The 27,386-nt window shown below is 36.9% G+C and overlaps 1 protein-coding gene across 6 annotated transcripts in view; it reads left to right on the top strand.

The window, feature by feature from the left end:
* Positions 1–27,386, top strand: part of LOC131428380 (low-density lipoprotein receptor) — a 916,545-nt gene that overhangs the window by 348,289 nt on the left and 540,870 nt on the right. The gene's annotated exons all lie outside the window — the stretch shown is intronic.

The raw sequence follows: 27,386 nt of genomic DNA, 5'->3' as shown, positions 1-27,386 counted from the left end.
TTTTAGTTTAGAAACATTACATCATGACAACGCTCGGCCAAATATTACAGTTTCGATTAAAAACTAGATTGGTTTAGGATAGTAGATTGCAGATGGGAAGTTCAACCTGATCCTCCGTACGGTCCAGATTTGGCACCACCCAACTATTACTTGTTCTAATTGATCCACAGGAATACGCTTCACTTCAATTGAGAAAATGAAAAACTGACTCGACTGAATCCGATTAAAAAATGAACCCCAAAGACAAGTAACCTTCAATTCGACCGTAGTACCACTTTTACGAATTTTGGGTAAGTCGACCAAAACAAGTAAATCTAGACTGATGTGAGGGTACCGCAGTGAACGACGCTTCTAAAGACGGGTAGCTCCTAACGTTGAATCATCTTCAAGGAAGTTTTTTATTTTCAAGTGTGCTAAGGTGGGTATATAGAGAAGACGAAATTGAACAGGTTCGAAGATTAAGGTTTGAAAAAATTGATAATTTAAAACTCTTATTTGAAATGATATTTATTCACCAACAAACCATTATCAAGATAATGGAAACCAACGACAGAAACCTTTTTGGAATCAGCAGCAGCACCCGGAAAGGTTGTTTAACTTAAACAATCAACCAGAAACAAAGGCAGAACAAAAAGCAGCAACAACAGAAAAAAAATAGAATCGAACACTCTGAACTTTCTATAATTGGAAAAGCAAGCTCTCACTGGTTGCTGCGTTATCTCCGATGGTGCTCAGACAAATCCGAACACCACTCGACACTGGCTAACAAAGCTCTAAAACACAAATAGAAGTGCCGGTTGTCCATCGGCAAAACATTTGCGGTCAAAGTTTTGCGCAGCATGGTTGGAATTTCACTGGCGGCTGTGGCAACTACGGGAGCACCGAGAAACCAGGCCGGAAAGCATTCATTTTAATTTGATCCCATTGAATTTGTTTGCAAACTGATTCTCTCGTTCCCGGCATCGCCGTCGATGGGATCACGCTTCATCTACGGGAAGTGTTTATCACACTTCAATGACTGTAGGAAAATATTTTTTTTTAAATCCGTCGCTCGAATTTTGAATGTTAAAAAATCAGAAGCCCTGTTCGGGTAGTTCCATTTGCTGTGTTCAAATGTATTACAGTTCGAAGGATCACAAAATAACACCCTGTTCAGTTGTGGCTTCTAGATGGAAATAGGTCAATTCTAAGTACCTGCTTCGGATTTCCATTTCGCAGTCCTGATTTTCAATCCGGTCTGTGAGTGTGAATGTGAGTGGGTTGGATGGAAAATAAAGTGGATAACTTTTCGAGCTGTCCTCCTGTACATTCGAGCCTGACTGACTGGCAGATGCAACAGCTGTAGCTCCGTTGGGGAGAAGCAGTTTTTTTTCTTGCACCTAATTGAATTTTGTTCAGGTTCAGAGCAAGGTGGGCCTCAGTTGGTTTTATCAGCTTTCGCTTTGGGTATTCACTTGCATTTGACATATTTACCCGGCAGAAAGCTATTTTCAATTCGCTTTTGCTCATTCTGACTGCTCTTATACGTCTCATTATCGAGTACAAAATAAGATGCATTCTTGAGGCTCTGATCTCTAAAACACGTGCAGACTTGAAGATTTGAAGACTAGAAGACTGGAAGACTGGAAGACTTAAAGACTTGAATACTTGAAGACGTGAATACTTGAATATTTGAAGACTTGAAGACTTGAAGACTTGAAGACTTGAAGACTTGAAGACTTAAAGACTTGAAGACTTGAAGACTTGAAGACTTGAAGACTTGAAGACTTGAAGACTTGAAGACGTGAAGACTTGAAGACTTGAAGACTTGAAGACTTGAAGACTTGAAGACTTGAAGACTTGAAGACTTGAAGACTTGAAGACTTGAAGACTTGAAGACTTGAAGACTTGAAGACTTGAAGACTTGAAGACTTGAAGACTTGAAGACTTGAAGACTTGAAGACTTGATAACTTGAAGACTTGATGACTTGAAGACTTGATGACTTGAAGACTTGAAGACTTGAAGACTTGAAGACTTGAAGACTTGAAGACTTGAAGACTTGAAGACTTGAAGACTTGAAGACTTGAAGACTTGAAGACTTGAAGACTTGAAGACTTGAAGACTTGAAGACTTGAAGACTTGATGAGTTGAAGACTTGATGACTTGAAGACTTGAAGACTTGAAGACTTGATGACTTGAAGACTTGAAGACTTGAAGACTTGAAGACTTGAAGACTTGAAGACTTGAAGACTTGAAGACTTGAAGACTTGAAGACTTGAAGACTTGAAGACTTGAAGACTTGAAGACTTGAAGACTTGAAGACTTGAAGACTTGAAGACTTGAAGACTTGAAGACTTGAAGACTTGAAGACTTGAAGACTTGAAGACTTGAAGACTTGAAGACTTGAAGACTTGAAGACTTGAAGACTTGAAGACTTGAAGACTTGATGACTTGAAGACTTGATGACTTGAAGACTTGAAGACTTGAAGACTTGAAGACTTGAAGACTTGAAGACTTGAAGACTTGAAGACTTGAAGACTTGAAGACTTGAAGACTTGAAGACTTGAAGACTTGAAGACTTGAAGACTTGAAGACTTGAAGACTTGAAGACTTGAAGACTTGAAGACTTGAAAACTTGAAGACTTGAAGACTTGAAGACTTGAAGACTTGAAGACTTGAAGACTTGAAGACTTGAAGACTTGAAGACTTGAAGACTTGAAGACTTGAAGACTTGAAGACTTGAAGACTTGAAGACTTGAGGACTTGAAGACTTGATGACTTGAAGACTTGAAGACTTGAAGACTTGAAGACTTGAAGACTTGAAGACTTTAAAGCTTAAGGACTGAAGACTTGAAGACTTGAAGACTTGATGACTTGAAGACTTGATGACTTGAAGACTTGAAGACTTGAAGACTTGAAAACTTGAAGATTTGAAGACTTGAAGACTTGAAGACTTGAAGACTTGAAGACTTGAAGACTTGAAGACTTGAAGACTTGAAGACTTGAAGACTTGAAGACTTGAAGACTTGAAGACTTGAAGACTTGAAGACTTGAAGACTTGAAGACTTGAAGACTTGAAGACTTGAAGACTTGAAGACTTGAAGACTTGAAGACTTGAAGACTTGAAGACTTGAAGACTTGAAGACTTGAAGACTTGAAGACTTGAAGACTTGAAGACTTGAAGACTTGAAGACTTGAAGACTTGAAGACTTGATGACTTGATGACTTGAAGACTTGATGACTTGAAGACTTGATGACTTGAAGACTTGAAGACTTGAAGACTTGAAGACTTGAAGACTTGATGACTTGAAGACTTGATGACTTGAAGACTTGAAGACTTGAAGACTTGAAGACTTGAAGACTTGAAGACTTGAAGACTTGAAGACTTGAAGACTTGAAGACTTGAAGACTTGAAGACTTGAAGACTTGAAGACTTGATGACTTGAAGACTTGATGACTTAAAGACTTGAAGACTTGAAGACTTGAAAACTTGAAGATTTGAAGACTTGAAGACTTGAAGACTTGAAGACTTGAAGACTTGAAGACTTGAAGACTTGAAGACTTGAAGACTTGAAGACTTGAAGACTTGAAGACTTGAAGACTTGAGGACTTGAAGACTTGATGACTTGAAGACTTGAAGACTTGAAGACTTGAAGACTTGAAGACTTGAAGACTTTAAAGCTTAAGGACTGAAGACTTGAAGACTTGAAGCCTTGAAGACTTGAAGACTTGAAGACTTGAAGACTTGAAGACTTGAAGACTTGAAGACTTGAAGACTTGAAGACTTGAAGACTTGAAAACTTGAAGACTTGAAGACTTGAAGACTTGAAGACTTGAAGACTTGAAGACTTGAAGACTTGAAGACTTGAAGACTTGAAGACTTGAAGACTTGAAGACTTGAAGACTTGAAGACTTGAAGACTTGAAGACTTGAAGACTTGAAGACTTGAAGACTTGAAGACTTGAAGACTTGAAGACTTGAAGACTTGAAGACTTGAAGACTTGAAGACTTGAAGACTTGAAGACTTGAAGACTTGAAGACTTGAAGACTTGAAGACTTGAAGACTTGAAGACTTGAAGACTTGAAGACTTGAAGACTTGAAGACTTGAAGACTTGAAGACTTGAAGACTTGAAGATTTGAAGACTTGAAGACTTGAAGACTTGAAGACTTGAAGACTTGAAGACTTGAAGACTTGAAGACTTGAAGACTTGAAGACTTAAAGACTTGAAGACTTGAAGACTTGAAGACTTGAAGACTTGAAGACTTGAAGACTTGAAGACTTGAAGACTTGAAGACTTGAAGACTTGAAGACTTGAAGACTTGAAGACTTGAAGACTTGAAGACTTGAAGACTTGAAGAATTGAAGACTTGAAGACTTGAAGACTTGAAGACTTGAAGACTTGAAGACTTGAAGACTTGAAGACTTGAAGACTTGAAGACTTGAAAACTTGAAGACTTGAAGACTTGAAGACTTGAAGACTTGAAGACTTGAAGACTTGAAGACTTGAAGACTTGAAGACTTGAAGACTTGAAGACTTGAAGACTTGAAGACTTGAAGACTTGAAGACTTGAAGACTTGAAGACTTGAAGAATTGAAGACTTGAAGACTTGAAGACTTGAAGACTTGAAGACTTGAAGACTTGAAGACTTGAAGACTTGAAGACTTGAAAACTTGAAGACTTGAAGACTTGAAGACTTGAAGACTTGAAGACTTTACGACTTGAAGACTTGAAGACTTGAAGACTTGAAGACTTGAAGACTTGAAAACTTGAAGACTTGAAGACTTGAAGACTTGAAGACTTGAAGACTTGAAGACTTGAAGACTTGAAGACTTGAAGACTTGAAGACTTGAAGACTTGAAGACTTGAAGACTTGAAGACTTGAAGACTTGATGACTTGAAGACTTGATGACTTGAAGACTTGATGACTTGAAGACTTGAAGACTTGAAGACTTGAAGACTTGAAGACTTGAAGACTTGAAGACTTGAAGACTTGAAGACTTGAAGACTTGAAGACTTGAAGACTTGAAGACTTGAAGACTTGAAGACTTGAAGACTTGAAGACTTGAAGACTTGAAGACTTGAAGACTTGAAGACTTGAAGACTTGAAGACTTGAAGACTTGAAGACTTGAAGACTTGAAGACTTGAAGACTTGAAGACTTGAAGACTTGATAACTTGAAGACTTGATGACTTGAAGACTTGATGACTTGAAGACTTGAAGACTTGAAGACTTGAAGACTTGAAGACTTGAAGACTTGAAGACTTGAAGACTTGAAGACTTGAAGACTTGAAGACTTGAAGACTTGAAGACTTGAAGACTTGAAGACTTGAAGACTTGAAGACTTGAAGACTTGAAGACTTGAAACTTGAAGACTTGAAGACTTGAAGACTTGAAGACTTGAAGACTTGAAGACTTGATAACTTGAAGACTTGATGACTTGAAGACTTGAAGACTTGAAGACTTGAAGACTTGAAGACTTGAAGACTTGAAGACTTGAAGACTTGAAGACTTGAAGACTTGAAGACTTGAAGACTTGAAGACTTGAAGACTTGAAGACTTGAAGACTTGAAGACTTGATAACTTGAAGACTTGATGACTTGAAGACTTGATGACTTGAAGACTTGAAGACTTGAAGACTTGAAGACTTGAAGACTTGAAGACTTGAAGACTTGAAGACTTGAAGACTTGAAGACTTGAAGACTTGAAGACTTGAAGACTTGAAGACTTGAAGACTTGAAGACTTGAAGACTTGAAGACTTGAAGACTTGAAGACTTGAAGACTTGAAGACTTGAAGACTTGAAGACTTGATAACTTGAAGACTTGATGACTTGAAGACTTGATGACTTGAAGACTTGAAGACTTGAAGACTTGAAGACTTGAAGACTTGAAGACTTGAAGACTTGAAGACTTGAAGACTTGAAGACTTGAAGACTTGAAGACTTGAAGACTTGATGACTTGAAGACTTGATGACTTGAAGACTTGAAGACTTGAAGACTTGATGACTTGAAGACTTGAAGACTTGAAGACTTGAAGACTTGAAGACTTGAAGACTTGAAGACTTGAAGACTTGAAGACTTGAAGACTTGAAGACTTGAAGACTTGAAGACTTGAAGACTTGAAGACTTGAAGACTTGAAGACTTGAAGACTTGAAGACTTGAAGACTTGAAGACTTGAAGACTTGAAGACTTGAAGACTTGAAGACTTGAAGACTTGAAGACTTGATGACTTGAAGACTTGATGACTTGAAGACTTGAAGACTTGAAGACTTGAAGACTTGAAGACTTGAAGACTTGAAGACTTGAAGACTTGAAGACTTGAAGACTTGAAGACTTGAAGACTTGAAGACTTGAAGACTTGAAGACTTGAAGACTTGAAGACTTGAAGACTTGAAGACTTGAAGACTTGAAAACTTGAAGACTTGAAGACTTGAAGACTTGAAGACTTGAAGACTTGAAGACTTGAAGACTTGAAGACTTGAAGACTTGAAGACTTGAAGACTTGAAGACTTGAAGACTTGAAGACTTGAAGACTTGAAGACTTGAGGACTTGAAGACTTGATGACTTGAAGACTTGAAGACTTGAAGACTTGAAGACTTGAAGACTTGAAGACTTTAAAGCTTAAGGACTGAAGACTTGAAGACTTGAAGACTTGATGACTTGAAGACTTGATGACTTGAAGACTTGAAGACTTGAAGACTTGAAAACTTGAAGATTTGAAGACTTGAAGACTTGAAGACTTGAAGACTTGAAGACTTGAAGACTTGAAGACTTGAAGACTTGAAGACTTGAAGACTTGAAGACTTGAAGACTTGAAGACTTGAAGACTTGAAGACTTGAAGACTTGAAGACTTGAAGACTTGAAGACTTGAAGACTTGAAGACTTGAAGACTTGAAGACTTGAAGACTTGAAGACTTGAAGACTTGAAGACTTGAAGACTTGAAGACTTGAAGACTTGAAGACTTGAAGACTTGAAGACTTGAAGACTTGAAGACTTGAAGACTTGAAGACTTGATGACTTGATGACTTGAAGACTTGATGACTTGAAGACTTGATGACTTGAAGACTTGAAGACTTGAAGACTTGAAGACTTGAAGACTTGATGACTTGAAGACTTGATGACTTGAAGACTTGAAGACTTGAAGACTTGAAGACTTGAAGACTTGAAGACTTGAAGACTTGAAGACTTGAAGACTTGAAGACTTGAAGACTTGAAGACTTGAAGACTTGATGACTTGAAGACTTGATGACTTAAAGACTTGAAGACTTGAAGACTTGAAAACTTGAAGATTTGAAGACTTGAAGACTTGAAGACTTGAAGACTTGAAGACTTGAAGACTTGAAGACTTGAAGACTTGAAGACTTGAAGACTTGAAGACTTGAAGACTTGAAGACTTGAAGACTTGAGGACTTGAAGACTTGATGACTTGAAGACTTGAAGACTTGAAGACTTGAAGACTTGAAGACTTGAAGACTTTAAAGCTTAAGGACTGAAGACTTGAAGACTTGAAGCCTTGAAGACTTGAAGACTTGAAGACTTGAAGACTTGAAGACTTGAAGACTTGAAGACTTGAAGACTTGAAGACTTGAAAACTTGAAGACTTGAAGACTTGAAGACTTGAAGACTTGAAGACTTGAAGACTTGAAGACTTGAAGACTTGAAGACTTGAAGACTTGAAGACTTGAAGACTTGAAGACTTGAAGACTTGAAGACTTGAAGACTTGAAGACTTGAAGACTTGAAGACTTGAAGACTTGAAGACTTGAAGACTTGAAGACTTGAAGACTTGAAGACTTGAAGACTTGAAGACTTGAAGACTTGAAGACTTGAAGACTTGAAGACTTGAAGACTTGAAGACTTGAAGACTTGAAGACTTGAAGACTTGAAGACTTGAAGACTTGAAGACTTGAAGACTTGAAGACTTGAAGACTTGAAGACTTGAAGATTTGAAGACTTGAAGACTTGAAGACTTGAAGACTTGAAGACTTGAAGACTTGAAGACTTGAAGACTTGAAGACTTGAAGACTTAAAGACTTGAAGACTTGAAGACTTGAAGACTTGAAGACTTGAAGACTTGAAGACTTGAAGACTTGAAGACTTGAAGACTTGAAGACTTGAAGACTTGAAGACTTGAAGACTTGAAGACTTGAAGACTTGAAGACTTGAAGACTTGAAGACTTGAAGAATTGAAGACTTGAAGACTTGAAGACTTGAAGACTTGAAGACTTGAAGACTTGAAGACTTGAAGACTTGAAGACTTGAAGACTTGAAAACTTGAAGACTTGAAGACTTGAAGACTTGAAGACTTGAAGACTTGAAGACTTGAAGACTTGAAGACTTGAAGACTTGAAGACTTGAAGACTTGAAGACTTGAAGACTTGAAGACTTGAAGACTTGAAGACTTGAAGAATTGAAGACTTGAAGACTTGAAGACTTGAAGACTTGAAGACTTGAAGACTTGAAGACTTGAAGACTTGAAGACTTGAAAACTTGAAGACTTGAAGACTTGAAGACTTGAAGACTTGAAGACTTTACGACTTGAAGACTTGAAGACTTGAAGACTTGAAGACTTGAAGACTTGAAAACTTGAAGACTTGAAGACTTGAAGACTTGAAGACTTGAAGACTTGAAGACTTGAAGACTTGAAGACTTGAAGACTTGAAGACTTGAAGACTTGAAGACTTGAAGACTTGAAGACTTGAAGACTTGATGACTTGAAGACTTGATGACTTGAAGACTTGATGACTTGAAGACTTGAAGACTTGAAGACTTGAAGACTTGAAGACTTGAAGACTTGAAGACTTGAAGACTTGAAGACTTGAAGACTTGAAGACTTGAAGACTTGAAGACTTGAAGACTTGAAGACTTGAAGACTTGAAGACTTGAAGACTTGAAGACTTGAAGACTTGAAGACTTGAAGACTTGATGACTTGAAGACTTGATGACTTAAAGACTTGAAGACTTGAAGACTTGAAAACTTGAAGATTTGAAGACTTGAAGACTTGAAGACTTGAAGACTTGAAGACTTGAAGACTTGAAGACTTGAAGACTTGAAGACTTGAAGACTTGAAGACTTGAAGACTTGAAGACTTGAAGACTTGAAGACTTGAAGACTTGAAGACTTGAAGACTTGAAGACTTGAAGACTTGAAGACTTGAAGACTTGAAGACTTGAAGACTTGAAGACTTGATGACTTGAAGACTTGAAGACTTGAAGACTTGAAGACTTGAAGACTTGAAGACTTGAAGACTTGAAGACTTGAAGACTTGAAGACTTGAAGACTTGAAGACTTGAAGACTTGAAGACTTGAAGACTTGAAGACTTGAAGACTTGAAGACTTGAAGACTTGAAGACTTGAAGACTTGAAGACTTGAAGAATTGAAGACTTGAAGACTTGAAGACTTGAAGACTTGAAGACTTGAAGACTTGAAGACTTGAAGACTTGAAGACTTGAAGACTTGAAAACTTGAAGACTTGAAGACTTGAAGACTTGAAGACTTGAAGACTTGAAGACTTGAAGACTTGAAGACTTGAAGACTTGAAGACTTGAAGACTTGAAGACTTGAAGACTTGAAGACTTGAAGACTTGAAGACTTGAAGACTTGAAGAATTGAAGACTTGAAGACTTGAAGACTTGAAGACTTGAAGACTTGAAGACTTGAAGACTTGAAGACTTGAAGACTTGAAGACTTGAAAACTTGAAGACTTGAAGACTTGAAGACTTGAAGACTTGAAGACTTTACGACTTGAAGACTTGAAGACTTGAAGACTTGAAGACTTGAAGACTTGAAAACTTGAAGACTTGAAGACTTGAAGACTTGAAGACTTGAAGACTTGAAGACTTGAAGACTTGAAGACTTGAAGACTTGAAGACTTGAAGACTTGAAGACTTGAAGACTTGAAGACTTGAAGACTTGAAGACTTGATGACTTGAAGACTTGATGACTTGAAGACTTGAAGACTTGAAGACTTGAAGACTTGAAGACTTGAAGACTTGAAGACTTGAAGACTTGAAGACTTGAAGACTTGAAGACTTGAAGACTTGAAGACTTGAAGACTTGAAGACTTGAAGACTTGAAGACTTGAAGACTTGAAGACTTGAAGACTTGAAGACTTGAAGACTTGAAGACTTGAAGACTTGATGACTTGAAGACTTGATGACTTAAAGACTTGAAGACTTGAAGACTTGAAAACTTGAAGATTTGAAGACTTGAAGACTTGAAGACTTGAAGACTTGAAGACTTGAAGACTTGAAGACTTGAAGACTTGAAGACTTGAAGACTTGAAGACTTGAAGACTTGAAGACTTGAAGACTTGAAGACTTGAAGACTTGAAGACTTGAAGACTTGAAGACTTGAAGACTTGAAGACTTGAAGACTTGAAAACTTGAAGACTTGAAAACTTGAAGACTTGAAGACTTGAAGACTTGAAGACTTGAAGACTTGAAGACTTGAAGACTTGAAGACTTGAAGACTTGAAGACTTGAAGACTTGAAGACTTGAAGACTTGAAGACTTGAAGACTTGAAGACTTGATGACTTGAAGACTTGATGACTTGAAGACTTGATGACTTGAAGACTTGAAGACTTGAAGACTTGAAGACTTGAAGACTTGAAGACTTGAAGACTTGAAGACTTGAAGACTTGAAGACTTGAAGACTTGAAGACTTGAAGACTTGAAGACTTGAAGACTTGAAGACTTGAAGACTTGAAGACTTGAAGACTTGAAGACTTGAAGACTTGAAGACTTGAAGACTTGAAGACTTGAAGACTTGATGACTTGAAGACTTGATGACTTAAAGACTTGAAGACTTGAAGACTTGAAAACTTGAAGATTTGAAGACTTGAAGACTTGAAGACTTGAAGACTTGAAGACTTGAAGACTTGAAGACTTGAAGACTTGAAGACTTGAAGACTTGAAGACTTGAAGACTTGAAGACTTGAAGACTTGAAGACTTGAAAACTTGAAGATTTGAAGACTTGAAGACTTGAAGACTTGAAGACTTGAAGACTTGAAGACTTGAAGACTTGAAGACTTGAAGACTTGAAGACTTGAAGACTTGAAGACTTGAAGACTTGAAGACTTGAAGACTTGAAGACTTGAAGACTTGAAGACTTGAAGACTTGAAGACTTGAAGACTTGAAGACTTGAAGACTTGAAGACTTGAAGACTTGAAGACTTGAAGACTTGAAGACTTGAAGACTTGAAGACTTGAAGACTTGAGGACTTGAAGACTTGATGACTTGAAGACTTGAAGACTTGAAGACTTGAAGACTTGAAGACTTGAAGACTTTAAAGCTTAAGGACTGAAGACTTGAAGACTTGAAGCCTTGAAGACTTGAAGACTTGAAGACTTGAAGACTTGAAGACTTGAAGACTTGAAGACTTGAAGACTTGAAGACTTGAAGACTGGAAGACTTGAAGACTTGAAGACTTGAAGACTTGAAAACTTGAAGACTTGAAGACTTGAAGACTTGAAGACTTGAAGACTTGAAGACTTGAAGACTTGAAGACTTGAAGACTTGAAGACTTGAAGACTTGAAGACTTGAAGACTTGAAGACTTGAAGACTTGAAGACTTGAAGACTTGAAGACTTGAAGACTTGAAGACTTGAAGACTTGAAGACTTGAAGACTTGAAGACTTGAAGACTTGAAGACTTGAAGACTTGAAGACTTGAAGACTTGAAGACTTGAAGACTTGAAGACTTGAAGACTTGAAGACTTGAAGACTTGAAGACTTGAAGACTTGAAGACTTGAAGACTTGAAGACTTGAAGACTTGAAGATTTGAAGACTTGAAGACTTGAAGACTTGAAGACTTGAAGACTTGAAGACTTGAAGACTTGAAGACTTGAAGACTTGAAGACTTGAAGACTTGAAGACTTGAAGACTTGAAGACTTGAAGACTTGAAGACTTAAAGACTTGAAGACTTGAAGACTTGAAGACTTGAAGACTTGAAGACTTGAAGACTTGAAGACTTGAAGACTTGAAGACTTGAAGACTTGAAGACTTGAAGACTTGAAGACTTGAAGAATTGAAGACTTGAAGACTTGAAGACTTGAAGACTTGAAGACTTGAAGACTTGAAGACTTGAAGACTTGAAGACTTGAAGACTTGAAGACTTGAAAACTTGAAGACTTGAAGACTTGAAGACTTGAAGACTTTACGACTTGAAGAGTTGAAGACTTGAATACGTGAAGATTCTTGTAACTCTTCAAGTTCACATAGCTCTTGATTAGCGGAAAGTCTTTGAAGCACTTAAATCTCTTGAAACATCTGAAATTCACAAAGCTCTTGTCGCTCTTGAAGCTTTTGCTACTTTGGAGGCTCTTGAAGTTTTAGAAACTCTTGAATTTATCGAAATTTTCCATACTGTTGAAGCTCTTGAAGGTAATAAATTTGAGGTCTTGAAGCCCTTGTAGCTCTTGGACCTCTTTAAGATCCTAAAACTCTTGAAACTCTTGTTTCTCTTAAAGCTCTTGTAGATCTGGATGCTCTTGAATATTTCGAAGCGTTTGAAGCTCTTGACGCTTTTGAATCTCTGACAAATTTAACTGATTGTCAATTTTTCTTGCGAATCAGAGTCTCGCAGTTAGTAGAATATAATAGTTTATACTTTTGATATGTTTTCATTTAAACAGTACTATGAAATTATGCTCATTTCGGCACTGGCTTTATGCATTATGCATACTGATAAACAACGAAGCGAATGTGAAGATGGACTACGGACAGCTTTCCCAAATTTCGTTTGCGCACTTCCACTTAATTCTACGTCATTTTACTGAACGTTACAAAAATGTCAACATGTTGTACCACGAAATGAAGTGAAGAGTTTCTACTGTCATATCCGCGGAATGATGCTTTTCAGATTGAAAACTATGTCCATGTGCAATACTGATGTTATCTTCTGAAAATCGAAAGTAAGAAACAAGAAGCCACAATATAAAATCTACAAGTTTAAAACCAGAAGAATATGATTCCACAAATCGAAAGCAATGAATTTTTCATAATAACATTTCCCCAGTAAAATTGTTCTCGAAATTTCTGTTTTCTTTTTTGTCATAGCACTCAGCTTTAATTTCCAAGTATTTTTCAGAGTACCTGACTTTATCTTGAACGAAATTGCTATACAATTAACAGTTTCTGCGTTACAAGAATTTGAAATAAAAATATTCAGGTTTAAAATACACTCGCCCTTTCTAAAGAGTCAGCTTTGAATAGAACTGGATTCTCTATCCGTGCAGAATAAATGAGTTGCCATACCGAAGACGTGTACAAAGCTTCCTCTAGATTGAAGTTAGCCGGTGCTGATTTGGCAACCTTTTCTGTTATTCCCATCTGAAATTACGCAACAGTCATTTACATAGTTAGTTGCTAGGGCGAGCAATATTTCGATATAAACTGCTAATGCACTGATGAACTGAAGACGAAACGTAAATGAAAATTATTCGTAACGCTTCAAATTTAGAGTAGTCGAAATAAGGAAAGCAAAATGAATATCGTCGATGACTGAGGATTTTTGGAGGGAGCAGCCATAGTCCAATGGATAAGATAATCAGGTTTTTCAGGTAGCCGACCTGGGTTTGATTCCCAAGTCCGCACAAAGGTCAAAAAAACTTTTTTTTTTACTCTAGAGGCCAAATGCTATTTTAGCCTTTTTTTAAATGCTGATACATTCAAGGGGCGGGTACTTTTGAAAAATCATTTATTTTCTTATATTTAAATATTTCAAGAATATTTTGTAAAATATTCAAGACTTTCGGCAAAAACTTTAGAAGTTATGGGCCTTTATTATTTATTATTATTATTATTCTACTGTGAAGAGGCAAGAGCTCGGCGCACAGACACAAGAGTTTTGCTTCGATTGATTTGAAAATTTGACAAAACATTCTTGAAATGTTTTATCATGACATAATAAAAAAACATGATTTTTCAAACGTATTAGGCCCCAAGCCCCCCCTAGAAAAATGTACACGGAACGACCGAAATTAGCTCTGTGCCTAATTCGTATTACTGTTTTTGAATTAGTTGATTTTAACAACAAAATTTCTAAAATAACTATGATTTTAGTTAAAATTGAGAATTTACTTTGCTGGAAAAAACTCTTATTTTTAGAGAATTTGTTTAGTTGGCGAATATCCTGGACAAAAACCAGCAATATTTCAATCAAACACGAAATTATCATTGACTACTAATTTGTTATTCAAATCAGAAAATTTGTTTCTATTTTCTATCACCATCAGTACTGAAGGACAGCACAAAGAACACAAAAATGAAATTGGTTTAATTAACAAGTTTTTTAGTCAAAAACCCATGGGAAGTGTCAAAGCAAAACAATCCATTAAAAAGCTAAAAGGGAGAGTCTTGTTGAAACTGCTTGCAAATTGCTTAGATGTTTTTCGCATGTGTTACGATTTATCCATATATAAATTTCTTAACCGATATGAAAAAATGACGTAAACTCTTAGTGAAAAGTGTATTTATTCAGAATGTGTGCGCATTTGAAGCGATTGTGCGTAATAATGTTTTTACGTGGAACAGTGAAGTGAGTTTCGAATGTTGCACTCTAATTGTATATGTCAAATGATGTTTTTTGTATCTTCCAACCTTCCGGGCTACGCCGTCCGGTGTGCTACTTGTATTCGGTTTTTGTTTTCCGAGTGCTCAAAGTTTCCAGTGAGAGAGTCCATTTTGCGAAGTCGATTGAAGAAAGCAGCAATTTATAAGAAAATTTTTCAAAAAGAAGTTTATGTTTCGCTTATGTCTTTTTCTCCTATACGACATCGTATTTATACCTGTCAATATAGAAAAGACTACCGCGACTGAAATATTTTTCGGTAGTAGTGTGCCATCTAGTGGCTAGTAGTCATTACGGTGTTAACGTTTTTTTTCGGTGACAGTGCGCCACATAGCTGCAAATTGCCGAAGCCAATTCAACCATTTATGTTGGTTGACAACAACGTTTTATTTCTCTATTTCAGCTAAAAAATTAGTTGAATGGAAATGAAGTGTGCCTTAGCTAAGAAATGACAGCACGTTGAATTGGTGAATTCAACTAAAAAAATAGCCATTTCAACAAATATTTTATTATTATTAAGAGAATCAGAAATAAAAAATCTAAATTAGCAAAAGTAAGATTATTTTAGTTGTCTCAGAAAATAACTAACTAAAATCAGAAAATCAATTAATTTTTTCGAGAAAATGCTGATTTCGGTCTTTCCGTGTATTTTTTACATCGTTTTTTAGAGAATAAACTGTGAACGCGTTTTTCTCGAAGACCAATTATATTTTTATTATTATTATTATTATTATTGGTTTATTTATACCCGGCTTTAACCTCGAAGGTACGTTTTGAAAGCCCATGTCCATCTCCATTTAAAAATTACCTAACCAATTATTTTCAATGTTTGCAAACACTTTCTACATACAAAATACCCAATCCCAACGTTTTTATTTTCTTTTTTTATTACTTTGGGAAGATTTACAGCTACGAAATGGAAATTTCGCCGTTTTGATTTTTAACAACCACTAAAAATTCACAAAATTAGAAAAATATTAAATAAAAACGTAAGGGTCTAAAAAAACATCTACTATAACTATGTTAATTGGATTTTTAAGCTACTGATAATTTTGCGCGGAGATGCAGTGGCCACCGCAAATCATGATTTCTTAAACGCGTCTTCGAAAATACTTCTTCACTGACTAATTTTAAATATTTTCCACGAAAAAAATTACAAAACCTTTGAATTTTTTTTTCAACTTTAGCTCTAAAATTTTAATTCTCCATAATGGCATTTTTTTTCATCCGTTAGACCCTACCCCCTTCAATGATAAAAAACATTATAGTTCTACCGGATTATTTGATACCAATATTATCGTACTTGAACCCACAGACAGAAAATAAAACCAATCTTATTGTTTATTATATCGTTCGGTCTATGAATAACTGAAGGAAATGCGCCTATGATTGAGTGTAGTTGTGAATGTTGTTTGCGATAAAGGTTCCTTCAGCACCGGGTCCGGGTCAGAAGAAACCTCACTGGGAATAAGAAAACTGGTAGTAATTTTTTCCTTTCTCATTTAGAAAGGTTATGCAATCACTATAAAAACCGATTTCTTTAACCGAAGCCCTAAGGGCCATGCATCGAATACCATTCGAATCAGTTCGTCGAGATCAGTAAATGTGCTCTCAATTTCCTCAGAGATGGCAGAGCCGATTTTCTCAAACTTAGATTCAAATGAAAGGTCTTAAGACCCTATACAAAATTCCGGGACCGGATCCCGCAATTCCACAGTGAAGAGTGTTAAAAAAATTATACCGTCACTTAAAGCGGCGAAGCAAAAAACGTCAAACCATTTCTAAACTGAGCTCAAAACCATTCAAATCGGTTGTTCTTGTTAGTAGACGGCCAAACAAACCGATTTCGGCTATACTGGTTCTCGATTTTCGAAATAGTGGTCGAATATTCCGGAATGAAACTCGTTTTTTCAAAGTTGACATGACCGAATTTCACAAACTTAGTTTCAAATACAAAGCCCTACAGTCCAATACTCACACAACTACGAGACGAGTTTTTTCTTTCGTTGATGAGTGATTCGGGAACAGATAATAGAGAGTGCCAAATCGGACGAAAATGGCGGATGGGGAGACAGTTGAAGCACTAATTCGTTGATTTTAAGCAATATTACGTTGCTTGGTTGATTTTTCTCGCGATTTTGGATTTCAATCGGTTGAAAAATGTGCAACATAACTCATTGTCAATATTGACCGACCAGAGCTAAAAATTATCACGTATTTTCATTGAAATAATCCTATCAACCAGCCTAATCTTCTTACAGACTCATTCGTACATGTTCGCATTAAAAATAAACGAACGAAAACGAAGCATTTTTGTCTTTCATTTCAGCAAAATCGTTTTTATACGACATTCGTTTTTTATACGACAAGACCAAACCGAAGTATGTCGAATATCATTCTCTCTTTAATATAATTATAATCTTTAAAACATGGCAACTTGTGTGTTATTTAGCAGAAGCGTAAAAGACAATACTTTTTAAACTATAAAAATGTCGATTTTTATGGCGAAGAAAATTTCTTTTTGTGGGTAGCGGAAATTTTGATTTGAAAGACAAAAAACGAACCGGAGCGCCACCAAAGTTTGAAGATAAAGAACTCGAGGAATTGCTCGATCAAAACCCGTTGCAAACGCAAAAAGAGCTTGCAAAATTATACGAAGTTTCTCAGTCATTTTCCTTAAATATGTTTTACTTTTGCGATTTGAATTTCACCTTCAGGCCCAAAATTACGGGCCTTTGACTTGACACTTTCGTTCTCTTTTGCTTGATGTTTTGAGCCCATTTTTAACTCTCATTCCGATTTCTGACAATCAGTCTTCAATTAATGCCCGAAATTTCTCCATCGGTCAAGGAAGCCGGAGCGGCTTCGGTTTGGAAAATAATTGCCGTGAGAAAAAACAGGGTGTTTTCATTTTTCTCGTACCATTTCTTCGTCACCTTTGTTTAGTGAAAAGATGCCAAATCGTACCAAAAAAAATAGATTTTTCTTGAAATGTTACTTCCAAATTGCAAAAGATCACACAAATAAATATTCTAATGCAAAACCTTTCCTTGAAGTGTTCTAAAGTGAGGCGTGTTAACTAGATTACTAACACTGAGTTGATTACTACGAATATTCCTTGCAGAATTGAAATGCAGATGATCTGTTAGGTATTGAGATGCAAGCCATAAATCATCTGGGGCTCGAATAAAACCTCCAATAATCCAATACTCCATTGCTTAGAATTGAGACATTTTATCCAGTCGATTTTCTCCCCTCCATTGCTCGTTTCTGGATTCTAAGAAAAAAAGGAGGTGTAAGTTAACAAAACGATGTTAAAGAATTCTGTTGTTGCCAGTCGACAAAGTTCGACTGACTAAAGTTACAATTTCCCTCTCTCTCTCACTCCCTCTTTCGTTAATTCTTCCTCATTTTCCCATGCACCGATACCAGCAACCAACAACAGAGCGGATGTTCCAGATTTTATACTGCAATTAAATCCCCATTCTGCTCAAGTGGAGCCAGCTTGAGTTGGATGGTTTGCTTCGGTTTTCTCTGTGCATTTATCCGGAATCAATGTTTCACGGCGTTGAACAGGACCGACCAGGACGGAGGTTCTGAAACGTTAGAAAAATTGACACATGAGACTCTTTTCATGTTGCTGAATTGATTCCGTTCACATAAACAGCAAAGTTTATCGTTAGGGATCAGTTAGACCACCCAGGAATCTGTGGCTTAGAGCCGTTTTTTGTCTAGGATAATCAAAATTTCAGATGCAAACAACGTTTTAAGCAGCTTGAGCTTTAGCTCCTGATGCTGAATTTTCGACTGGTTCCACACACTTTCCGGGGAGTCATACCTGGACTACCGAAAAATTAACCATCGTTGGACATTGTCGCCTTTCGTTCCCACGTCGTACAGAAATTGCATGAATAAATTTTAATGTTCTCGTTTTAATGAAATTATTTATTTATATCCTCACACGCTCACGCTCACCGTTTTCTTCCATCCGAAAGGACCGCCATAATTTAGCTTTCATGCGATCATATTCTGGGATGGTTTCTGACTCCCCGGAGGGCCCTGGGCCGTACTGAGTTTATTTGGCCAGCCAAACATGAACCAGCGTAAATGGGGTTTTCACCTTGTGGCAGTGTGTTGTTGTTGTTGTTGTTGCTGTTGTTATAAGCTTCGGCGGATTTTCGGTAGCAAATTTTAATTTACGCTCTAATTAGCCGGCGGTTTGAGGTCGTGCCTTAGCTGGCCAGTTTATGTCTCAAATCATCGGAAAACTTTTCTCGACAGTTGAACACACCACCCCGGATTCAGCGAGTTCTAGAGCATCATGCCCAGTTTTAAATGTGTGAAATCTGCCACAATAATTAGATTAGATACTGCCTCTTTTGGATTGCGCGTAAGAGTTTCTGCTAATGGATTCCTTTCTTTACTGGCTCCAAATATAGCGAAATATTGTGCATTGTCATCGTTTTGCCGTATAGCTTATGCTGCCGAAAATAAATTCGCAAATGTTATTTATAATGAACAAAAAAACTTTTTTTTTTGCTCTGGTATATTGGGGCTCGATACCACACCCTTGGTTTGGAGCCCTAATCTTCAGTTTCTCATAGATACTTTAGGGGGAGACGGTCGTAAGTCGCGAGTGTCGTCGGCTCACCATTGCTGGTTTTCGAGGCTGTCTAGATTTACCCGTTGGCCTAAATTTACCTAAAACTATTAGGATTTGAAAAAAGTTCGTGTCGTTTTCTTTTTAGAATTTTGTCAAAAATGGTTATAAATTCAATATTCAAAGTACTCTACTTTGCTAGTCACAACTTCTTGCCATCTTTCTGGGTAATTTACGGATACTCTTTTTGGAAAATTTCGACCGGCTAGGGACGCAATCTCCGCATCGATCCATTTGTAGACATTCATCATAATTGGAGAAGTGCTGCATCGACCGATAAAAAGTATAATCGGAAGGAGCAATGTCTGGGCTAATACAGCGGGTGGGGAAGTGAGGCTTTCTAGGTATATTTTTCCGGCTATCTATCGTATCGTATCGTATTGAGGCCGCTCAAACGCATCAATTGCCAACGGTAGAGCTTCCCCGTGAAACTTTCACACGATTGCAGTAGCTCATAATACATTGAATCCAGCTGGTTCCACCAGCTGAACTTTTCATCGCCAGTAACAATTCGATGTAGGAAGGCCTTGAACGTGTATTGCAATCAGGATTCAAGTTTTCACCTCGTTTACAAAATCAAAAAGAGGTGAAGGTTAATATCTGTACAATTAGGAAAACCCTTTCTCACTAACATTTCATTAGAAATCGATGCAAGTTCCGATGGAGTTTTTGACAATTCTATTTCCAGAGTCGGAACCCGGACACTGTCACAGTCGTAAAAAAAATGAGACCATCAAATAGTCAGACCTGCAAGTTCAAACTGTTATAAAATTTGCTTTGAAAATTTCGTACGTATGTAAATTTTATGACGATTAGATATTTTTCACCAACCATTGAACTTTCTTCCATTCTTTTTAACAACCGCAGATTCGATTACGCAACACCGTGATCAACCAAACCAAATACCGGTAACAGACATCGGTGCCTGAATCGACGTTCTGGTTTCTTCAACACGATCGGAAACACTTACTCGTATGTGCTTGGTGCCGATGAGTTCAGTTGTGTTTTGAAAACGTTGTATGTATTCGTTCTCTTATACACGCGATACGAAACTGAACAAAGCATGCTGTGTGCTTCGTTCACAAAGGTGGTGTTGTTTTCTTCTTCCGTACCAGCTCGTACCGATGAGTACCGTTTTAGAAATATTGAAAGTTTTGAAACTCATCGCCCTATGATTTCAGAACCGGAAGTCGGATCTGGATGAAATTGCACAATAAGAGCTTTAAATTGAATCAAAGTTTGTAAAAAAAATCGGTTAACTGAGAAATCGAAGTAAGTTCCGTTTTTGGAGCTTTCTTTCACTATTATTGGTGCATTTGGAACCGGAACCATTGATTAATAGTGTCAAAGTAGGTTTATATATCCACCAACTAACAAGATCTGTCCACGGGATGATTTTACCAGTAAGTTTCATTAAAAATTGGCACCTCGATTCGTCATCACTTGTGAAAAAAATACTCTTGAAATTGAATTATTTTCACTTATCATGTTGTAATGCTGGAATCGGGAGCCGGATCTGGATCGATTCTTGGGGGACTTTTTAGAGAGCTTCAAAATTTTTTATATGCATCTTAGTTTGTAAAAATCGGCTGAGAAATTGAGCTTCTCATAGATTTTCTCGTAGATTTGCATATACTACCTTTCAATTACGGAATCGGAAGTCGGATCGGGATAAAATCCACTAGCAGACTATGGGACCATAAGACCTTTCATTTGAATCTGAGTTTGTGAAAAATTAAGTGACATTATTTGTTGTGTTCTCGACGAACTGAATGGTATATAACCATCTTTAAAAATATTAAAATAAAAGTATCGTTCACTTGATGAAGGTTCAAATCAATAGCCGAAACGTCAAGCAGTACGTTCAACATCTTCAGGTCAAAATGAAAACTCCTTTTGTTTACTTTTCTGTTTGATTTTCGTTGAGTAATGCGCTTTGTTATCCACAAAACATTATGTACTATTCAGACTAATATAATGTAACAAAATCAGAGCATAAAAAAGTCATTTTCATTGACTTAAAATAGATAAATTTAGCGAAAAATAAATGTCACTGTCAGCTTCGTTTGCAAATTGCGAGAACAAGATCCATATTCAGTCATCGACAATAGTAAAACAGAAGCTTCAAAATCGAGTTCTATCTTTCGTTTCTCATCTAATTTTCGGTTTTCGGTTTTCAGTGGAAAAAAGTTTACTGTGCAGAACTGACAACCGAAGATTCGTAGAAAAAAAACGTAAAGGAAAACGTTGGGATTGGGTATTTTGTATGTAGAAAATATGTGCAAAATTTGAAAATAATTGATTAAGTAATTTTAAAATCGATTGACATGAGTTTTTGCCGAAAGTCTTGAATATTTTTCAAAATATTCTTGAAATATTTTAATATAAGAAAATAATTGATTTTTCAAAAGTGTTTGACCCTACCCGCCCGTTGAATGTATCAACATTAAAAAAAAGGCTAAAATAGCATTTAGCCTCTAGAGTAAAAAAAAAAAATTTTTAATGACATTTGTGTGGACTTGGGAATCAAACCCAGGTCGACTACCTGCAAAACCGATTATCTTATCCATTGGACTATGGCTGCTCCCTCCAAAAATCCTCAGTCATCGACGATATTCATTTTGCTTTCCTTATTTCGACTACTCTAAATTTGAAGCGTTACGAATAATTTTCATTTACGTTTCGTCTTCAGTTCATCAGTGCATTAGCAGGTTATATCGAAATATTGCTCGCCCTAGCAACTAAATCTAACTCTGTAAATGACTGTTGCGTAATTTCAGATGGGAATAACGGAAAAGGTTGCCAAATTAGCAACGACTTACTTCAATCTAGAGGAAGCTTTGTACACGTCTTCGGTATGGCAACTCATTTATTCTGCACGGATAGAGCATCCAGTTCTATTCAACGCTGACTCTTTAGAAAGGGCGAGTGTATTTTAAACATAAATTTTTTTAATTTAGATTATTGTAACGCAGAAACTGTTAATTGTTTGGCAATTTCGTTCAAGATAAAGTTAGGTGCTTTGAAAAAAAATTCTTGGAAATTAAAGTTGAGTGCTATAAAAAAAAAGAAAACAGAAATTTCGAAAACAATTTTACTGGGGAAATGTTACTATGAAAAAATTCACTGCTTTCGATTTGTGGAATCACATTCTTCTGGTTTTAAACTTTTAGATTTTATTTTGTGACTTCTAGTTTCTTATTTTCGATTTTCAGAAAATAACAGCAGAAATGGAAAAGATGCCCTACCTTGATGACAAAAACATTTCACTGTGCAATGACGCACTAAAGGTGCTCTACACCATTTTTTTGCCAAATTTTTTTTTGTGCCATGAAGGACGACAAAACGTACGTGTTCAAAGACATTAAACAGCCTCTGGGTAAGGCTTTTTATACCAAAATGCTAAGGTACGCCGTTGCCAAACATTTCCGGACAAAGAAGGTAACGAAAATTCTCGAAGAAATATTTGATATGGCAGGCCGTTTATAGTTGTGGTCGAATATCGACCAATTTTGTTTCAACCGATACTCTCAATAAGGATGTGTACGAGTAAGAATGTCTTCGGAAGCGGTTGCTACCATTTATCAGAAGCCACGAATCTCCAGCTCTGATTTGGCCTTATGTAAAATCTGTCTTGGAATGGTAGAAGTTACGAGAAGTCAAATACGCACCAAAAACAGCCAAACAGTCCAGAATTTCGCCCAATAGAGAAGTACCGGGCTCAAGTTACGCGGAAACTCTTCGGAACTAATTATTCTAGAATAAACAACCGGTTTTGTTGAGTTGTGTAATTTTGTTGCAGGTATTATTTTGGCACCCGAAATAAAATGTGAACAGGCTTTAATAAATTCTATGCAAGGACCATTTCGGCGAAAATACCCGTTCGGTGAAATGAACCGTCCCCCGTCAATTAAAACGTAGGCCAATAATCATCGTAGATCAATTTGACAACGCCGACTTGTGTTGTGAATCGAACATGTAGAAGCCGAGACATACAAGCACTGACTTGTTTGAGCATAGTTTATATGCCGAAAAATTGAATGAAAATATAATCCAAGCCAAACAATAGCGCATTCCACTATTTCAGTAATCATTCCATTTCATCATCTTTTCATTTTTGAAACATTCTAATTTCCTTTTTCAGTATTTTTTTCAATTGGAACTTATCCATTAGAGAGCAGCCGAGTGTGTTGAAATCGTCCCTGGTGTTTTCGTAGCTTCAAATCGCTTGTCAAATCAGATTATTTTTCAAAGGAATTATAAGTTCACGTCTTTCGGCCCGTAATTAAATGAAAACTTTTGTCTGGGAAGCTGTCCGTAGTCCATCTTCACATTCGCTTCGTTGTTTATCAGTACGCATAATGCATAAAGCCAGTGCCGAAATGAGCATAATTACATAGTACCTTCTAAATGAAAACATATCATAAGTGTAAACTATTATATTCTACTTACTGCGAGACTCTGATTCGCAAGAAACAATCAGACAATCAGTTACATTTGTCAGAGATTCAAAAGCGTCAAGAGCTTCAAACGCTTCGAAATATTTAAAAGCATCCAGATCTACAAGAGCTTTAAGATAAACAAGAGTTTCAAGAGTTTTAGGATCTTAAAGAGCTCCAAGAGCTACAAGGGCTTCAAGACCTCAAATTTATCACCTTCAAGAGCTTCAACAGTATGGAAAATTTCGAAAAATTCAAGAGTTTCTAAAACTTCAAGAGCCTCCAAAGTAGCAAAAGCTTCAAGAGCGACAAGAGCTTTGTGAATTTCAGATGTTTCAAGAGATTTAAGTGCTTCAAAGACTTTCCGCTAATCAAGAGCTATGTGAACTTGAAGAGTTACAAGAATTTTCACGTATTCAAGTCTTCAACTCTTCAACTCTTCAAGTCGTAAAGTCTTCAAGTCTTCAAGTCTTCAAGTCTTCAAGTCTTCAAGTCTTCAAGTCTTCAAGTCTTCAAGTCTTCAAGTCTTCAAGTCTTCAAGTCTTCAAGTCTTCAAGTCTTCAAGTCTTCAAGTCTTCAATTCTTCAAGTCTTCAAGTCTTCAGTCTTCAGTCTTCAAGTCTTCAAGTCTTCAAGTCTTCAAGTCTTCAAGTCTTCAAGTTTTCAAGTCTTCAAGTCTTCAAGTCTTCAAGTCTTCAAGTCTTCAAGTCTTCAAGTCTTCAAGTCTTCAAGTCTTCAAGTCTTCAAGTCTTCAAGTCTTCAAGTCTTCAAGTCTTCAAGTCTTCAAGTCTTCAAGTCTTCAAGTCTTCAAGTCTTCAAGTCTTCAAGTCTTCAAGTCTTCAAGTCTTCAAGTCTTCAAGTCTTCAAGTCTTCAAGTCTTCAAGTCTTCAAGTCTTCAAGTCTTCAAGTCTTCAGTCCTTAAGCTTTAAAGTCTTCAAGTCTTCAAGTCTTCAAGTCTTCAAGTCTTCAAGTCTTCAAGTCTTCAAGTCTTCAAGTCTTCAAGTCTTCAAGTCTTCTAGTCTTCAAGTCTTCAAGTCTTCAAGTCTTCAAGTCTTCAAGTCTTCAAGTCTTCAAGTCTTCTAGTCTTCAAGTCTTCAAGTCTTCAAGTCTTCAAGTCTTCAAGTCTTCAAGTCTTCAAGTCTTCAAGTCTTCAAGTCTTCAAGTCTTCAAGTCTTCAAGTCTTCAAGTCTTCAAGTCTTCAAGTCTTCAAGTCTTCAAGTCTTCAAGTCTTCAAGTCTTCTAGTCTTCAAGTCTTCAAGTCTTCATGTCTTCAAGTCTTCAAGTCTTCGAGTCTTCAAGTCTTCAAGTCTTCAAGTCTTCAAGTCTTCAAGTCTTCAAGTATTCAAGTCTTCAAGTCTTCAAGTCTTCAAGTCTTCGAGTCTTCAAGTCTTCAAGTATTCAAGTCTTCAAATCTTCAAGTCTTCAATCTTCATGTCTTCATGTCTTCAAGTCTTCAAGACTTCAAATCTTTAAGTCTTCAAGCCTTCAAGTCTTCAAGCCTTCAAGCCTTCAAGTCTTCAAGTCTTCAAACTTTCAAGTCTTCATGTCTTCATGTCTTCAAGTCTTCAAGTCTTCAAGTCTTCAAGTCTTCAAGTCTTCAGGTCTTTAAGTCTCCAAGTCTCCAATTCTTCAATTCTTCAATTCTTCAAGTCTTCAAGTCTTCAAGTCTTCAAGTCTTCAAGTCTTCAAGTCTTCAAGTCTTCTAGTCTTCAAGTCTTCAAGTCTTCAATCTTCAAGTCTTCAAGTCTTCAAGTCTTCATGTCTTCATGTCTTCAAGTCTTCAAGTCTTCAAGTCTTCAAATCTTTAAGTCTTCAAGCCTTCAAGTCTTCAAGCCTTCAAGCCTTCAAGTCTTCAAGTCTTCAAACTTTCAAGTCTTCATGTCTTCATGTCTTCAAGTCTTCAAGTCTTCAAGTCTTCAGGTCTTTAAGTCTCCAAGTCTCCAATTCTTCAATTCTTCAATTCTTCAATTCTTCAAGTCTTCAAGTCTTCAAGTCTTCAAGTCTTCAAGTATTCTAGTCTTCAAGTCTTCAAGTCTTCAAGTCTTCAAGTCTTCAAACTTTCAAGTCTTCATGTCTTCAAGTCTTCAAGTCTTCAAGTCTTCAAGTCTTCAAATCTTTAAGTCTTCTAGTCTTCAAGTCTTCAATATTCAAGTCTTCATGTCTTCATGTCTTCAAGTCTTCAAGTCTTCAAGTCTTCAAGTCTTCAAGTCTTCAAGTCTTCAAGTCTTCAAGTCTTCAAGTCTTCAAGTCTTCAAGTCTTCCAGTCTTCAAGTCTTCAAGTCTTCAAGTCTTCAAGTCTTCAAGTCTTCAAGTCTTCAAGTCTTCAAGTCTTCAAGTCTTCAAGTCTTCAAGTCTTCAAGTCTTCAAGTCTTCAAGTCTTCAAGTCTTCAAGTCTTCAAGTCTTCAAGTCTTCAAGTCTTCAAGTCTTCAAGTCTTCAAGTCTTCAAGTCTTCAAGTCTTCAAGTCTTCAAGTCTTCAAGTCTTCAAGTCTTCAAGTCTTCAAGTCTTCAAGTCTTCAAGTCTTCAAGTCTTCAAGTCTTCAAGTCTTCAAGTCTTCAAGTCTTCAAGTCTTCAAGTCTTCAAGTCTTCAAGTCTTCAAGTCTTCAAGTCTTCAAGTCTTCAAGTCTTCAAGTCTTCAAGTCTTCAAGTCTTCAAGTCTTCAAGTCTTCAAGTCTTCAAGTCTTCAAGTCTTCAAGTCTTCAAGTCTTCAAGTCTTCAAGTCTTCAAGTCTTCAAGTCTTCGAGTCTTCAAGTCTTCAAGTCTTCAAGTCTTCAAGTCTTCAAGTCTTCAAGTCTTCAAGTCTTCTAGTCTTCAAGTCTTCAAGTCTTCTAGTCTTCAAACTTTCAAGTCTTCATGTCTTCAAGCCTTCAAGTCTTCAAGCCTTCAAGCCTTCAAGTCTTCAAGTCTTCAAACTTTCAAGTCTTCAAGTCTTCAAGTCTTCAGGTCTTTAAGTCTCCAAGTCTCCAATTCTTCAATTCTCCAATTCTTCAATTCTTCAATTCTTCAATTCTTCAATTCTTCAATTCTTCAATTCTTCAATTCTTCAATTCTTCAATTCTTCATTTCTTCAATTCTTCAATTCTTCAATTCTTCAATTCTTCAATTCTTCAAGTCTTCAATCCTCCAAGTCTTCAAATCTTCAAGTCTTCAAGTCTTCAAGCCCTTTAGCTTTGAAGTCTTCAAGTCTTCAAGTTTTTTTTAACCTTCTCAATTTGAGTCTTTCTTATCTTCAACGCTGCAACCCAACAAATCTTCTAGTTTTCCACTACACTTTTTTTTATACTGTTCCGTTTTTCTGGCCACTCGGCTTGTTTCAGTGTCACACCCTTATCGGGAAAAAATGCACATTTCAACATCCGATCCAATCAATGCACTCCAAGAGCCAAACGCTGTTTGCTGCGCTCCGCCTGGCACACCCACAAGCCAGTGTCTCGCTAGTGGGTGGAATAGAATTCTTGTGATCAAACTAATCTCAACGACTATTGGCCCCGTGTTGGAAAATGTTTACCCACAGATTCCTCCCGCGTCTCGCCCACCAACAGCTGCGAATAGGCGGCGGGAATCCATTGTTCGAGCGGTCGGTCGGTCGGTCGGTCACTGTTGGAATTCATTGCACCGGAACAACCGACCACTCGGATCGAGCTTGCACAAACAGAGGTGAAACAACAAAGCCTTATGGGTGGTGGTGGTGCAGGTTAAATAGGCTTGCTGATTCAACCATCGGAGA

The sequence above is a fragment of the Malaya genurostris genome, chromosome 2 (assembly GCF_030247185.1).
Source record: "Malaya genurostris strain Urasoe2022 chromosome 2, Malgen_1.1, whole genome shotgun sequence".
Classification (NCBI taxonomy): Eukaryota; Metazoa; Arthropoda; class Insecta; order Diptera; family Culicidae; genus Malaya; species Malaya genurostris.
The sequence above is the reverse complement of the archived record's forward strand: the minus strand, read 5'-3'. Positions and strand labels throughout refer to the sequence as shown.